At 53.8% G+C, this 13,884-nt stretch overlaps 1 protein-coding gene across 10 annotated transcripts in view; it reads right to left on the bottom strand.

Moving 5' to 3' along the window:
* The window catches only part of PTPRF (protein tyrosine phosphatase receptor type F), an 88,593-nt gene extending 78,379 nt beyond the window's left edge, over window positions 1–10,214 (bottom strand). For 9 of the 10 annotated variants that reach the window (XM_030326093.1, XM_030326095.1, XM_030326101.1 and 6 more), the window contains exons 1-2: window positions 10,120–10,183; window positions 2,131–2,207 (exon numbers count right to left, since the gene is read on the bottom strand). The gene's annotated coding sequence lies outside the window, so the exon portion shown is untranslated. Of the gene's footprint in view, window positions 1–2,130; window positions 2,208–10,119 lie in introns of all 10 variants that reach the window. The other variant, XM_030326100.1, reaches the window with a different exon arrangement.
* Between the last annotated feature and the right edge of the window lie 3,670 nt (window positions 10,215–13,884).

The raw sequence follows: 13,884 nt of genomic DNA, 5'->3' as shown, positions 1-13,884 counted from the left end.
GGAATTCTACATTCCCCTCCCCTCACCTCCAAGGGATATCAGGCAATGTCTGGGGACATTTTTTACTGTCAAGACTGCAGGTGTGGGGGGGCAGGTGCCACTGGCATTTAGTGGGAAGATACAAGGAATGATGCTAGATATCTTACAGTAATAGGCCAGGCCCCCGCAACAAAGGATTGTCTGGTCCAAAACATCAATAGTATTGAGACTGAAAAACCCTGATGTAGACAGCAAGATCCTTTGCTGATATAGGCCAGGGCCTGACCCAGAACCAGGTCTCCTATCAGCACCTTGGGCCCTGTACCTAAAGAGGCCTCAGCCTGGCTTAACTCTTGTACCAGCTGTGCCAGGGCCTCAGGATCTTAGGGCATCTTCTCCCCCTCAAAGTCAGCCCTGCCTCCAGAAGCCAGGCAGGCCTTACAGCACATCTCCTGCACCACTTCACACATGCCATCAGCAAGCGGCCTCCCTAGAAGACAGAGAGCTCCACTTTCAGGCACCTCTTTCTGCTGAGGATGGGCTCCCAGGTAGGCCATACCCAGCTTCTGAGGATGGACAGGTGAAGGGACGCGTGGTACCTCCACCTCCACCTCCCCGTCTGCCCGGGGACCCTGCCTCCGCCACACGCTGTATATTGCCCCAGTGCCCATCTCGCCATGCACAGGGCCTGGCCCGTAGCAGATACCCAGCACATGCTCAGTTCCTTTCCCTACCTAGCCCAGACCCATCTCTCATAACCCTCTTCATCAGCTGACCGTGCAGAACTATTCAGTGGGCCCTGCCGGGCCCTGAGCCAAGGGGCAGCCATGGGCTGTGCCTTCCAACAGCTTACAGAAGACGGTCCAACTAGAACTCATTCTCCCCAGCACCGCCCCTCTTCAGGTCCCCATCTTGGTGACAAGCACTACCAGCGACGTGGTCACCCAAGCCAGCCAGTCCTCCTCAAATTCTCTCTTTTCTTCACCCCATTCACCCAACTGGTCAGTAAGTTTGAATCTGCACTGCCTCCACTCCGACCTCCACGTGTCAGTAAGACCTCAGAAGTGCATACCTCTTTAGGGGGCTTCCGCCCTCAGATTTCTCCCAGTTCACCCTGCACACAAACCAATGCCCCAGGCAAGCTTATAAAAATGCAAGGTGATCGTGGCCCTCAAGCACATTTTGCTGCTTGATTCCATAGCAGACACACAGATAATGTTTCAGGACTGAATGGATGGGCAAATGGAGAGATGTTGCTTCTCTGCTTAGGAACCTTCGGTGTCGGGGCACCTGGGTGGCTCAGTTGGTTAAGCATCTGACTTCAGCTCAGGTCACGATCTTATGGTTCGTGAGTTCGAGCCCCACATCGGGCCCTGTGCTGACAGCTCAGAGCCTGAAGCCTGCTTTGGATTCTGTCTCCCGCTCTCTGCCCCTCCCCTGCTCATGCTCTGTCTCTGTCTCTCTCTCCAAAATAAATAAACATTTAAAAAAAAAAAAAGAACCTTCAGTGTCTCCATATGACCCTCAGGAAAAAGTCTAGAGTCTTAGCCAACATCCATGGCTCCCCATGCTCTGTCTCCCAACCCAACCCACCTGCTCTATGCGGTGGCAGAAAGACGAGAGAAGTGGACATGAAAAAGATAAGGAGGTGCCCCAGATCCTGGAGGTACCTTGCTCTTTCTACCACAACCTACAGTTGATGGGAACAGACTTCCCTACAGAAACATGATGACTGAAAAAGCAGACAGTTCCTAGTGGAAGTCCCAGAATGTCACCCAGAAGCCTATTTCACACCTACAGCAGCTGACGAGCTGTATGTATATCACTCCCCACCCACCTCCATCAACCATTCTGGCCAGAAACCCAGGCACCATCCTGGACACCCCCCCCCCTTTCTCATGCCCCACATTCAGTCCTGCATCATGTCCTGTCTCCTCCACGTCCCAAAACAGCACTCACATCCCTTCTCTCCACGTCCATCACCACCTCCCTTCACCGTCGCTCAGCCATGTGCACACTGGACCATGTCACACCCCGAGTGGCAACACTTCCATGGCTCGCCACCAGTCTCCATCACAATCTGAGCTGCTCGGCCTGGCCCACAGGACCCCTCTGTGCCCTGGCCCCCGCCACCTCTTGGGGCACACCCACCAGGTCTCTGCTTGCTCACACCAGTCACTCTTGGACAACCAGCACTGAGGGCAGGGCACCAGGGTCTCCGCTCCTTCCTAGAGAGAGAGGAAAGGATGAGAAAACACCAAGAATTTCATCACAGCATAGTATACACTGACACAGAAAGACATGCAGAATTTGCTGTTTATGGAACAACAACAACAACAACAACAAAGCAGGCGTCGAAACTTTGTGCAGGACAATCCCCATTTAGTAAAAATGCCCATCTCTTCACTCAGTTACTCTTTTCAGTACTCCCGAGCATCTACTAGTGTGCTGGGCTTTCTTACGGGAACCCAGCATACAGCAAACAACACAAACTGAGACCCCCCACCTCAGTAGTAACACTTGTGTCTGAACCCTCGGGGCACCCCTCCAGCTACCCCTCCAGCAGAGCCCAGGCCCCGCCCACCTCCGCACCTGCCAGACAACCACAAGAACTTCCCCCTCTGATCCTCAAATGTGCGCTCTCTAGCCTGCCAGTGCCTGCAACATGTTGCCCACACTCTGTGCCAAGTACCCCTTAGACATCAGAGCCAATGGCACTTTCTCAGGAAGGCCTTCCATGATGTCCCAGACTACACGCCTGGACCTTGCCTAGGAGCAGTGACCACAAATGTGAGGAATTTTTTTTTTTAATTTTTTTTAACGTTTATTTATTTTTGAGACAGAGAGAGACAGAGCATGAACGGGGGAGGGTCAGAGAGAGGGAGACACAGAATCTGAAACAGGCTCCAGGCTCTGAGCTGTCAGCACAGAGCCTGACGCGGGGCTTGAACTCACTGACCGTGAGATCATGACCTGAGCCAAAGTCGGCCGCTTAACCGACTGAGCCACCCAGGCGCCCCGAGGAATTATTTTTTTATACAATTGTTGCAGGGTCACGGAGTCATGACCACGAGCCTGGTGTGTGCCTGGCCCCAATTCCATATCCCCAGCGCTCAGCAGAGAGCAGGCACACAGTAGGTGCTTCATTAGGACACGATGAACGAGTGCATGGATGCATGAATGAGTTCATAGAAAACACCCCAGCTTCGGAGAACCACACCAGCATACATTACGGCCTTCAAAGAAACTTCCGAAGCAATATTTATTTTTGACTTTCTGCTTCTCTGTAATTTTTTAAATGAAGGTGTGCCCCTGGATGCCTCCTCTGCTGGCACACACACAGCCATGCGGCCCATCTCTTCCCTCTAGAACGATGATTGAGCCCCCACCAGGGTGGGCACCCTCCTGAGTGGGGTGGGGGCTGAACACACACCACCTCACCACAGCTCAGCGACCTGGCACCACTGGGGCCCACTCAACACAGGACGCACGTCACAGTGGGTTTCTCTTCGGCCTCACACCTCCACATGCACAGTGATGACCCCGACACACAGCAATTCTCCCGAGGCTCCTCCCAAAATGGACACTCAGGGATGGGGGTCAGGGAGTGCCCTCACCAACTGTGAGCCAGCCTCCCGCACCTGGGAATTGTCCTCACTTGAGATTGACCACCTTTGGCAACATGGGGGATGTCCTTGGAAGGCCCATCATATCTGACCAAGACGGGCCTCGCCAACCCAGTACTGTCTCATGCTGACCCTGCAGCACACCCTCTCTGACCTCCATTGCCCCCTGCCCGTGCCAGTACCAGCAGCTCCGGCCCTCAGGAGGGCCGCCAGCCTCCCTGCCCTAGTCCACTGAGTTTCCACAATGTTCCCTGTGGCCGCTGCTCCCAACACACAGGCTGCTGGGCGAGTCTGGGCAGAAAAACCACCTTCCATGTCCCAAACTCCAAGGCCGGTTTGTCTGGGGACGCCTGCCTTGTGGTACCAAATGTGAGGCTACTGGCTCCACCGTTGCTCAGGGACCGTGGGACAGAGGGACAGAGTCTGAGGCAGAGAATGGGGAGGGTCCCCTAAGCCAGCTGGCTCTAGTGCCATGCCCGAGGCCATGCCAGGATGGACCTACACTGAGCAGGAGTCACACCTGAGAAGAGATATGTGTCCAAAATGGCCTGGAGGTGGGTCAGAGAACAAAGAAAACAGGCAGAGACAAAACTCTGCACGTGGAAAGACCTTCAAGTACACGGAACAGCACCAGGGCAGGATTCTGGAACAGCCAGGATAGCACCTGGTACCACACCAGTCCAAGATCAAACCGGACTCAAAACAACCTAGACAGGCAATCAGAATTGACCAGCAGCAGCTCCCAGAACCACTCCAGACTCACCCAGGGACACACCTAGATCACGACCACCAGACACGCCCGGAAAGCCAACTAGAAAGCTACTCAGTGAGGACCTGACTGGTACTGAGCCCAAGTCTGCAATCTCTGGAAAGGCCTCAGAAGTGGTGAGGCTGGCAGCAACGACCAGGATCAGGTAAGAGGCCTTGGCACCAACGCAGGGCTGGCCCCCAGGAGGCCTCTCGGTCACCTGCCACACCTGGAACCCAGCCTGGCAGCAGGACCAGGAGCAAGCTGAAATCAGAGGAGCACAGGCACTGGGGGGCCCTCCAGAGCAGCTCCTCGGCAGGCCCTAGGACTACCAGGAACAGTCCCCGGAAGCGGCAGCTAGAACAACGCCAAGGATCTCGGCTCAGGTCACGATCTCACCATCGTGGGACAGAGCCGTCATCGGGCTCTGCGCTGATGGTGTGCAGCCTGCTTGGGATTCTCTCTCTCCCTCTCTCTAGCCCTCCCCCACTTGTGCACGCGCTTTCTCTCTCTCAAAATAAATAAATTAACTTAAAAAAAAAAACTTTAGGGGCGCCTGGGTGGCTCAGTCGGTTAAGTGTCCGACTTCAGCTCAGGTCATGATCTCGCGGTCCATGAGTTCAAGCCCCGCGTCAAGCTCTGTGCTGACAGCTCAGAGCCTGGAGCCTGCTTCTGATTCTGTGTCTCCCTCTCTCTCTGCCCCTCCCCCGTTCATGTTCTCTCTCTCTGTCCCAAAAATAAATAAACATTAAAAAAAAAAATTAAAAAAAAAAACCCCAAACTTTAAAACAATGCTGAAGAGCAAAAACCGCTGTTCTCAGATCTGGAGGTTGGGGACACAAAGAGACTGGTGCATCTGGACCTCAGACACAGAACCTCATTAGACACCCAGGGCCCAGGTGGGGTGGTGGAAATGGGGAACTGAGCGTGCTGAGGCCTCTAGTGTTCTCATACCAGCCCACCAGAAGGTCAAATACACCTGAGCAATACACACAATCCCAGAGATGATGACAAGGGCAGAAGGCTAGGGGCCAGGCACTCTCCTTGCTGAGCTCCCCCAACCTGTGAACCTCAGCTCAGAATTACAGTTACTTTAGGCGATCAGGTGCCCTAATCTTAACAAGGTATTGTTTTACTTATTTTTAAATTTATTATTTTATTTTATTTTCAAGGTTTATTTATTTTTGAGATAAGGAGAAAAAGAGGGTGCAGGCAGGGTGAGGAAGGCGCAGAGAGAGAGGGAGACAGAGAATCCACAGCAGGCTCCATGATGACAGCAGAGAGCCCGATGCAGGGCTCGAACCCAAGAACTGTGAGATCATGATCTGATCATGACCGAAGTCAGATGCTTAACCAACTGAGCCACCCAGGCGCCCCTATTTATTTTTTTAAAGTTTATTTATTTTGAAAAAGAGAGCATGAGCGTGAGTGGGGGAGAGGCAGAGAGAAGGAAAGAGAGAATCCCAAGCAGGCTCCTCACTGATAGAGGGGCTTGAACTCATGAACTGTAAGATCATGAGCTGAGCCAAAACCAAGAGACAGACACCTAACCGCTTAACCGACTGAGCCACCCAGGCTCCCCTTACAAGGTATTGTTTTAAAGGCCACCCCCACCCCCAATTCTGATGGGGGTGGGTTTGCACCCACTATTAACGACTGCTGATACCATTGAGACACCATTGCTTACTAGATGCCAGGCCCTGTTCTAAGCACTTCTTGCATATTCGACCTTAATCCTCATAACAACACACAGCATGGAATTGTCTTAGGCCCACTTGACAGAGGAGAAAACTTGACAGAGGACTCAGAGGTGTTAAGCAACTCGCTCAAGGTCACACTGCTACTAACAGAGTGGCACCCCAACAGTTAGGAACCAGAACCCACACAACCCACTGAGATTGTGGGCTCTTGATGAGCACAGCTCAGCACGCTCTCAGAGAACTCTCCGTCCTTCCTCTGGCCCAGGTTTCTCTCCCAAACTCCAGATCCTCATACCCAGCCCCCTCCTGGATGTCTCCCCTTCCCCCACTGGACCTCAAATGCCCCAAGCATCTCAAAGACAAGGCGCCCAACCATGAGCTTGTTATCTGCCCCCCCAATCTTCCTCTCCTCCCCAAGTTCCCAGCTCAGTGAACCTGCAGGGCCTTCAGTAAAGGCCTCACCCAGTCACTCCCAGGAACCCAGACCCCTTCCTCTTCCTCTTCCCCACCCCCACATCCAATAAATCATCCTGTCCTGATAAAGGTGCCTTCTGAATCGCTCCATGCTACTCCCCTATCTAAGACACCATCACCTCTCACCTGATTTCCTCCTCAATGGGCATCGTGGGTCCATCCGCTTCCCATAGCCACAGAATCCTCTTCTGGAAACATCTGATCATAGCACATTCCACACCCCCTACCCACGCTTTAAATCTTTGGCGGCTCCCTTCTCCCTTCTGTGTTCTCAAAGTAAAGTCACAGCTATTTAAAACAGGGCATTAAAGGCCCTCTGATCTGCTGTATCTTGGAATACGTCAAGACCTCTGAGTCTTTACCCACACTATTCTTTTCTGCCCGGAGTGCTCTTTCTTCAGCTGGAAAACTGTTCATTCCTCAAAACTCACTTCAGATAGCCCCTTCTTGGGCTCTTCTGGGACTCACCTCACTTTGACCCTTGAAGTCTCCCTTGCCTCATATGGAAGCAGCTCATCCAACCTTGTAACTTCGGCTCAGAATTGTAGCTGCTTTAGATGAGCTGATGCTGGGCTCAACCAAAGCAGTTCCTAAGGGATGGGCTGCCTCTTCCAAAAGCTCCTAGTCCCATAGGAAGCAGGGCAGCTTGGCTGAAAGTGCCTAGCCCAGTGTCTGGCACACAGTCGGCAATCAATAAGAGTCTAGTGAATTGCTCTGCATTCCCATGATGCAATCTGTTCCCCCAGGGACCATGAGCTTCTCAAGGGCAGGGCCCTGGCTGCAAGCTTGGCCCAAGCACACAGCAGTGTCAGTCATACGAGAAGGGACTGCCACTGCTGATTATGCACTGCCACACATCTCCCTTGGATTCTCACAACAGCCTTGGGACCAATCAAGGTTGGACGAGCTGCCCCATTTCACAGGGGGGGGAAACTGAGACCTGGGAAGGAACAAGCTAGAAAGTGGAGAAACTGTGACATGTCTCAGCCTCTATCAAAGAGCTGTGGGGCCCACTTGAGGGTCCTCAACACTGAACTCCCAGTTAGGGCTGACGGAAGAGCTTACAGACCACAAATTGCCAGGGCCAGCATTTTGCTGCATATCAATACAATTCCCAAGAAAAGCTCTTCAGTCATCTACTCTTACTGCAGCCATCCCTCTCCAACTGCTCCATCAGCCCCCAAATCAACACCCCCAACACCACCCCCATGCTCACAGTGTGAACAAGGCTGAACAGAGGAAAGGTCAGGAGCTGCAGGGCAAAGAGCAAGAAGGAAGGAATAATATTAAAACAATGCCCTCATTAAAGGAAAGAAAAAAGGGAAGACGAAGAACAACTAGAAAAGAAAACAAAACTACAGACACATTTCAAATAATAAGGGGGAAACTGAGCCAGCCAAAAAGTGCAAGAAAGTGTGTGCAGGAGAGTGCAAAATTCTGTGGGCGTGCACATACACACGGTTCCTAGGGATGTGCAAAGAGGTGCTGTGAGGGCACAAGCAAACAGAGTGGTGCATGGCCATGCGAGCACAGATTTCTGAGCTCCGGCTGCTGTGCAGGCCCAGGTGTGCAAGTGTGAGGGCAAGAAGGCAAGTGGATGTGGGGGGGGGGGGTTGAGTGTAGGAATGATGGTAGAAGGGTGTGTGTGAGTGTGTGTGTGTGTGTGTGTGTGTGTGTGTGGCCTGTGCCTGAGGCTGCGGATGTTGGGGGCTGTGCTTGGGGAGTTACACCTTCTCCTTCTCGAAGCCTTAGGCTCATTCATATAATCAGTGAAAAACAGGGATTTTCTTGCTCCCTGAAGCAAGAGTTAATAAGGCGCCAAGCATAGAATTTTCTAAGATTTCCTCCCAGAACCCTCTTCTGGATCCCATCAGATCTCTGATGTCTCCCAAAGGATCTCTCAGCAGAACTCTTCCCTTCCCGGGGGATCTCCCACCATTGAGGATCCCCCAGAAAGACCCTCCTGAATCTTTTTCTAGGCCTACCACCCCAGTGCACTTCCCAGGATTTTCTGGCCAGATTCCGCACCAGGTCACTCTGGATCCCTGCCCTTGTCTATTCAGGAGCCAAAGTGGAGCCTTCATCACCGACACTCAGCAGTCCAGCTTCCCAGGCTCTGCCTGGCTGCCCCCAGGGGAATCCAGAGAATCCCCTCCTGCTGGAGGGCTCCCAGCTCAGGTACAGGGCTCCCACCCCCAACCTGCTCCAACTTGGGGGGGTGCCCTGCACTGCGGGGGGTGGGGGGGTGGATGTTGAAATGGGGAGAAAGGCTAGCCCCTCCCCCACCCTAGGGTGGAAAAACCAGAGAGGCAGCATTCCAGAGAAATGGGGAGGGGGCCTAGCAGAGGGCGCACAGAGATTATGGTCAAGTGGGAGACAGAGACACCAAGAAACTAATAGGAGACACGAGAGAGAGACGTGGAGAGAGAGACTCAGAGATGGGGGAGGGAGCACAGAGAGCCCTGGGAAGAAAAAACAGAGACCCAGGAAGAAAGAACAGAGAGACCCGAGGAGAGAGAACAGAGAGATCCGGCACGGGAGGACAGTGAGACCCGGGTAGAAAGAACAGAGAGACCCGGGAGAGAGAACGGCGAGACCCAGGGCGGGAGAACGGAGAGATCCGGGGAGCGAGCCACAGACAGCAGGAGAGACCCCGGGGCTGCGGGGGGTGAGACTGGGAGGCAGTGACACAGGGAGACAGAGATACAGAGACACTGAAGGGCACTGAGACCAAGGCACGGAGGAAAACAGAAAGCAGCTGAGACTGAAACGTGGGCACAGCGATGAGGACCGGGGCACACCAGGACGAGACGGGACGGGACGGGACGCGGGGCGGCGACTGAGTGAACTTTCCGGAGCCGGTCCGAGTGGACACGGCCTCACGGGACAGGTCGCTCCGGGGCCTTCAGGTCGTTGCACCAGGGTGGGGGTGGGCACAGTCCGCCAGGCCTCTCCCCTGCCCACGCCGGCGACCGAGGCTGGCGGGGGGGGGGGGGGGCTCCAAACTCGCGCCCGGCAAACCCCGGGCCCGCACGTGCGCCAGGGCGGCGAGCGAGACGGGGGCGCGTCGGCTGCGGATCCCCTGCCGGCTGGGAGGGGGCGCCTGTGCGGCGGGGGCGGGGGCGCGGCCTGGACCCGCCCGGGGCTGGGGTAGCGGTGGGTGGCGGTGAGAGGTGGAGGGCCGCCCCCGGAGCGCGGCCGCGCCGGCGGGGGGAGATGAAGCGGGACCGAGAACGGGGAGCACAAATGCAAAGGGAAACTTTGCACTGGGGGCGCGCGGGCTGCGGCTCAGGTGCGGCGCGGAGGGCGGGGAGGAGGGGGGCGGCGAGGGGCGGCGAGGACCTAGCCAGCCGGCGGCGGTGGGGGGGGGGGGCGCGTCTGCCGCGGGGTAAGCGCGGGGAGGAGCCGCCAGGCTCGGGGCGGGGGGGGGGGGCGCCCAGCCGAGGCTGCGGGCGCGGCAGGTGGGGGCGCGGCCCGGCCTAAGCGGCGCCTCCAGCCCCGCTCGGAAGACGCGAGGAACGGGGAGAGGGCGGGGGGAGTGGGGAAGGAACGGATGCGAAGGGGGCTGTAGGGGGGCCCGGGGGTCACTCACCGCCAATCCAGGGGCCGTCGGTCCGCATGTCCCCCCCCAAAACACACAAGCCGCTGGGGCCGCTGATCCCGCTGCTCTTCTGCCGCCGCCGCCACCGCCGGGTCTTACTCCCGCCACCGCCGCCCGAGCCGGAGCCGGAGCCCGAGGTGGAGCCGGAGCCGGAGCCGGAGCCGGAGCCGCCGCCTCTGCCGACGCCGCCGCCACCGCTCCCGCCGCTCCCGCGCCAGCTCCAGCCGCGCGCCCCCGCTCGCGCCCGCGCCCGCGCCCCTGCCCCTGCCGTGCGCGTCCCCGGCGCCGCCCCTCCCCTCGTGCACTCTCGCTCGTAGAGCGGTGGAGCCGCGTAGGCCCAGCGAGGCCACAACCCAACCCTGAGTCTAAACGGATTGGAACTCCAATATTGGACCAGAACCTCGGTTGTGAGCAAGGACAGACCCAAACTCCCATACGAAGTCCATATCCTACTAGTGCCTCCCAGTCCTTACTATGAACCGGATACTACTCTTGGACCCCATTTCCTTCCTCTACAAATATGCACCTGATAGTGAGCCCAGACCCGTCTCCAAACTCAATATTGAGTCCGGACTCCTAATTCTGCCCCCACATTGGCCCAAGTAGTAATTTTAATCTACACCCCTATATTGGCCCCCAATACCAGTTCCGACTCTAAATCCCTCTATCATCTCTACCTACCTAAGCTTGATAGGGACACCAGCACTAACTCTGGGCCTTAAGTGGACTCCAGTTCTAATACTGAGCCCCAGATCCCTATATTAACCCTAAAGTCCAACAGTTACCTTGTTATGGGCCCCAGTGCTTTTCTGAACCCCAAAACTTACATAAAACTCCAACACTGCACTCCCAGTCCCAGGTCAACACCAATACTTTTTGAATTGGGATTCCCAATTCCAGAATTGGGTTGGTTCATCAGAAAAGAACCCTACCACAGATGCTGACCTTAAACCCCACAAATCCTTGGGGCAACTTAGGACCCTAACTTGCCCCAACTGTAATTATCTTGGAATGCAAGATTAGTGAGACTGGCTTTGCAGAAACTCCGCACGAATCTTCATCCCCATGTTTGCCCTCCACTTATCTGACCTGATTTCAACCCCAGTTCCAACTGTGAACCTGAATCAAGTCTTTCATTGGCCCCTGAGTTCAAGACTTAATAATGTCACTCGAACCTGATGTAAAAAAACTTTGGTATTGAGTTTCTGACTCCTCATACCAAAACTCAAATGCTGACCTTACAAATTTCTGGGCTCAACCCAGAAATTACCTGAAGATTTATTCCAAGTACTAACTCAGAGGGAGACTTGGTAAGCTCCACACCAAGAGCCACACACACCAAAGTCCCCCCACCATCCTTGCCCACCATCTACTCCAGACCCACTCTCCCGGTCCATGCCACCACCATTTAAGAATCAGCCACACAACCCTCTCCTTCCCTGGGTAAGATGGCAACCTGCCCCTATTGCCCTAGCTCAGTTGAGGACCCCGATGAGGTTTCTGATCTCCAATCGGTCTCCCTGATACCTTTGTGAGTTTGGAGGTCAGGTGAGAAATAAACAAAGCTTGGGGATTGCTGAGACACCTGGATTCAGGGATCACAGAGTTAACGTGCAGGGCAGGTGTGGAAGAGGGGTTTAGAGATCTAGGCTGAGGGGTCAAGTTCTGGTTTATCACGTAATTCACTGCCTGCTTTTGCCCAGAATTTGGATTCAGAAACAGTACGTGTGCGCCCCCTGGTGTGTAAGAAGAGGATGGACTGGCTCTGGTGATTCTGGGCAAACAGATCCGGATGACAAATGGATCAAAAATGAATATTCCCAAATCAGTGGTTTTTCACCCATTGGTAATTTTGGTACCCTGTGGAGGAGGTATTGTAAGTTTCATGTATCTTTAGACATTTTTCTTGGTTTTCTGAGTTTGGAACCAGTTTAGTTTCTTGTTTTTGTTTTCTGAATTTAAAAGCATATACTTTTTAGTCAATTATGCCTGCTCTTTGCTGACTTATGAACAGTCCTTCCCCTTGGCGTCAATGACCTATACCTTCCTCAAAGGCCTATTCCCTTTCTCAATCTCCTTTACCATCACCTGCTTTTCCCAAGGTCTATCCTAGGCCACCCTTTTTCCCTATCTGCCCCTTCTCCCTGGACCATCTTGATCACTGCCAACTGTATGTTGATGACTTCCAAATCGATCTCCGGTTTGGGCCTCTCTTCTGAACTCAGTTCTCATATAGCCAAGAACCTTCTCCATACCGCTCCCTGGGTGTTCCTCAGGTAAACTGAATTCACTCTGTCTCCCACTGCAGATCTATTGACCACCAGATCTTCGTGTCACGCCATGGAATCCTTCATTCCATCACTGGTTGAGAAACACAGACACTTTCTCTCCCGCATCCCCATCCAGTCACCAGTCCTACAAACCTTGAAAATAGAAAGGGACTAGAGACCTTATATGTAGCTCTGTGAGGAACATAAGGGAGGGTGCAGGAGGAGAGAGAGAAAGATGAGGAAGGGGGAGGGAAGGAGCTGCAGGAGAGAGTTTATGATTTTGGGGGGTTTTGGTCCATACAAAACCAAGTTGGCCATCAAATCTCTGCATATGGTGAAAAAATCACAGCCCTTAAGTCTTGCTCTTTCTTTTTTTTAATATTTATTTTTTTTAATGATTATTTTTGAGAGAGCGTGAGCAAGGGAGGGGCAGAGAGAGGGGGAGACAGAGAATCTGAAGCAGGCTCCTTGCTGTCAGTGCAAAGCGCGGTGTGGGGCTCACACCCACAAACCATGAGATCATGACCTAAGCTGAAGTCAGATGCTCAACCAACTGAGCCACCCAGGTGACCCAAGTCTTGCTCTTTTTTAAGTGGGTACCTTGGAACTTGTTTGTAGCCATTGCTTCCTCCAGAAAGCCATTTTTTATGTGTACTTACTTATTTTGAGAATCCCAAGTAGACTCTATAATAATAGTATTCAGAGCCCCATGCAGGGATCAAACTCATGAACCATGAGGTCATGACCTGAGCCAAAATCAAGAGTTGGAGGAACGCTTAACCCACTGAGCCACCAGGGGTCCCAACTTTTTTTTTTTTTAATGTTTTTTTATTTTTGGAGCGAGAGAGTGGAGGAGGGACAGAGAGAGAGGGAGACAGAGGATCTAAAGAGGGCTCTGCGCTGACAGCAGAGAGCCTGATGCAGGACTCCTCACTCATGAACCGTGAGATCATGACTTGAGCCAAGGTTGAACCCTTAACCAACTGAGTCACCCAAGCACCCCTAGAAAGACATCCTTTTTTTTTTTTTTAATTTTTTAATGTTTATTTTTGAGAGAGAGAGACAGAGTACGAGCAGAAGAGGGGCAGAGAGAGAGAGGGATACACAGAATCAGAAGCAGGATACAGGCTCTGAGCTGCCAGCACAGAGCCCGACACGGGTCTCAAACCCACGAACCATGACATCATGACTTGAGCTGAAGTCGGACGCTTAACCGACTGAGCCACCCAGGCTCCCCCCCAGAAAGCCATTCTTAACCCCTGGCTGGGTTGAGGGCTTGCCCGCTGAAGAACTAAGCACTCAATATCACCCCCCCCCACAGACTGTGGGTTCCTTGCAGGCAGGAGGGATGAGACTGTTGTCCACTGCCATATCCCTGTGTCTAGCACAGGGGCCTGACACACCTGACAAGAGGTGCTCAATACGTACTTGTTACAGGCATGGAAAGGTACATTTTCCTCTTCTGTGCTCAGGGATGCATCAGACA

This window comes from Lynx canadensis, chromosome C1, assembly GCF_007474595.2.
Source record: "Lynx canadensis isolate LIC74 chromosome C1, mLynCan4.pri.v2, whole genome shotgun sequence".
NCBI classification, from domain to species: Eukaryota; Metazoa; Chordata; class Mammalia; order Carnivora; family Felidae; genus Lynx; species Lynx canadensis.
Note: the sequence above shows the minus strand (reverse complement) of the source record. Positions and strands in the feature narration are given on the sequence as shown.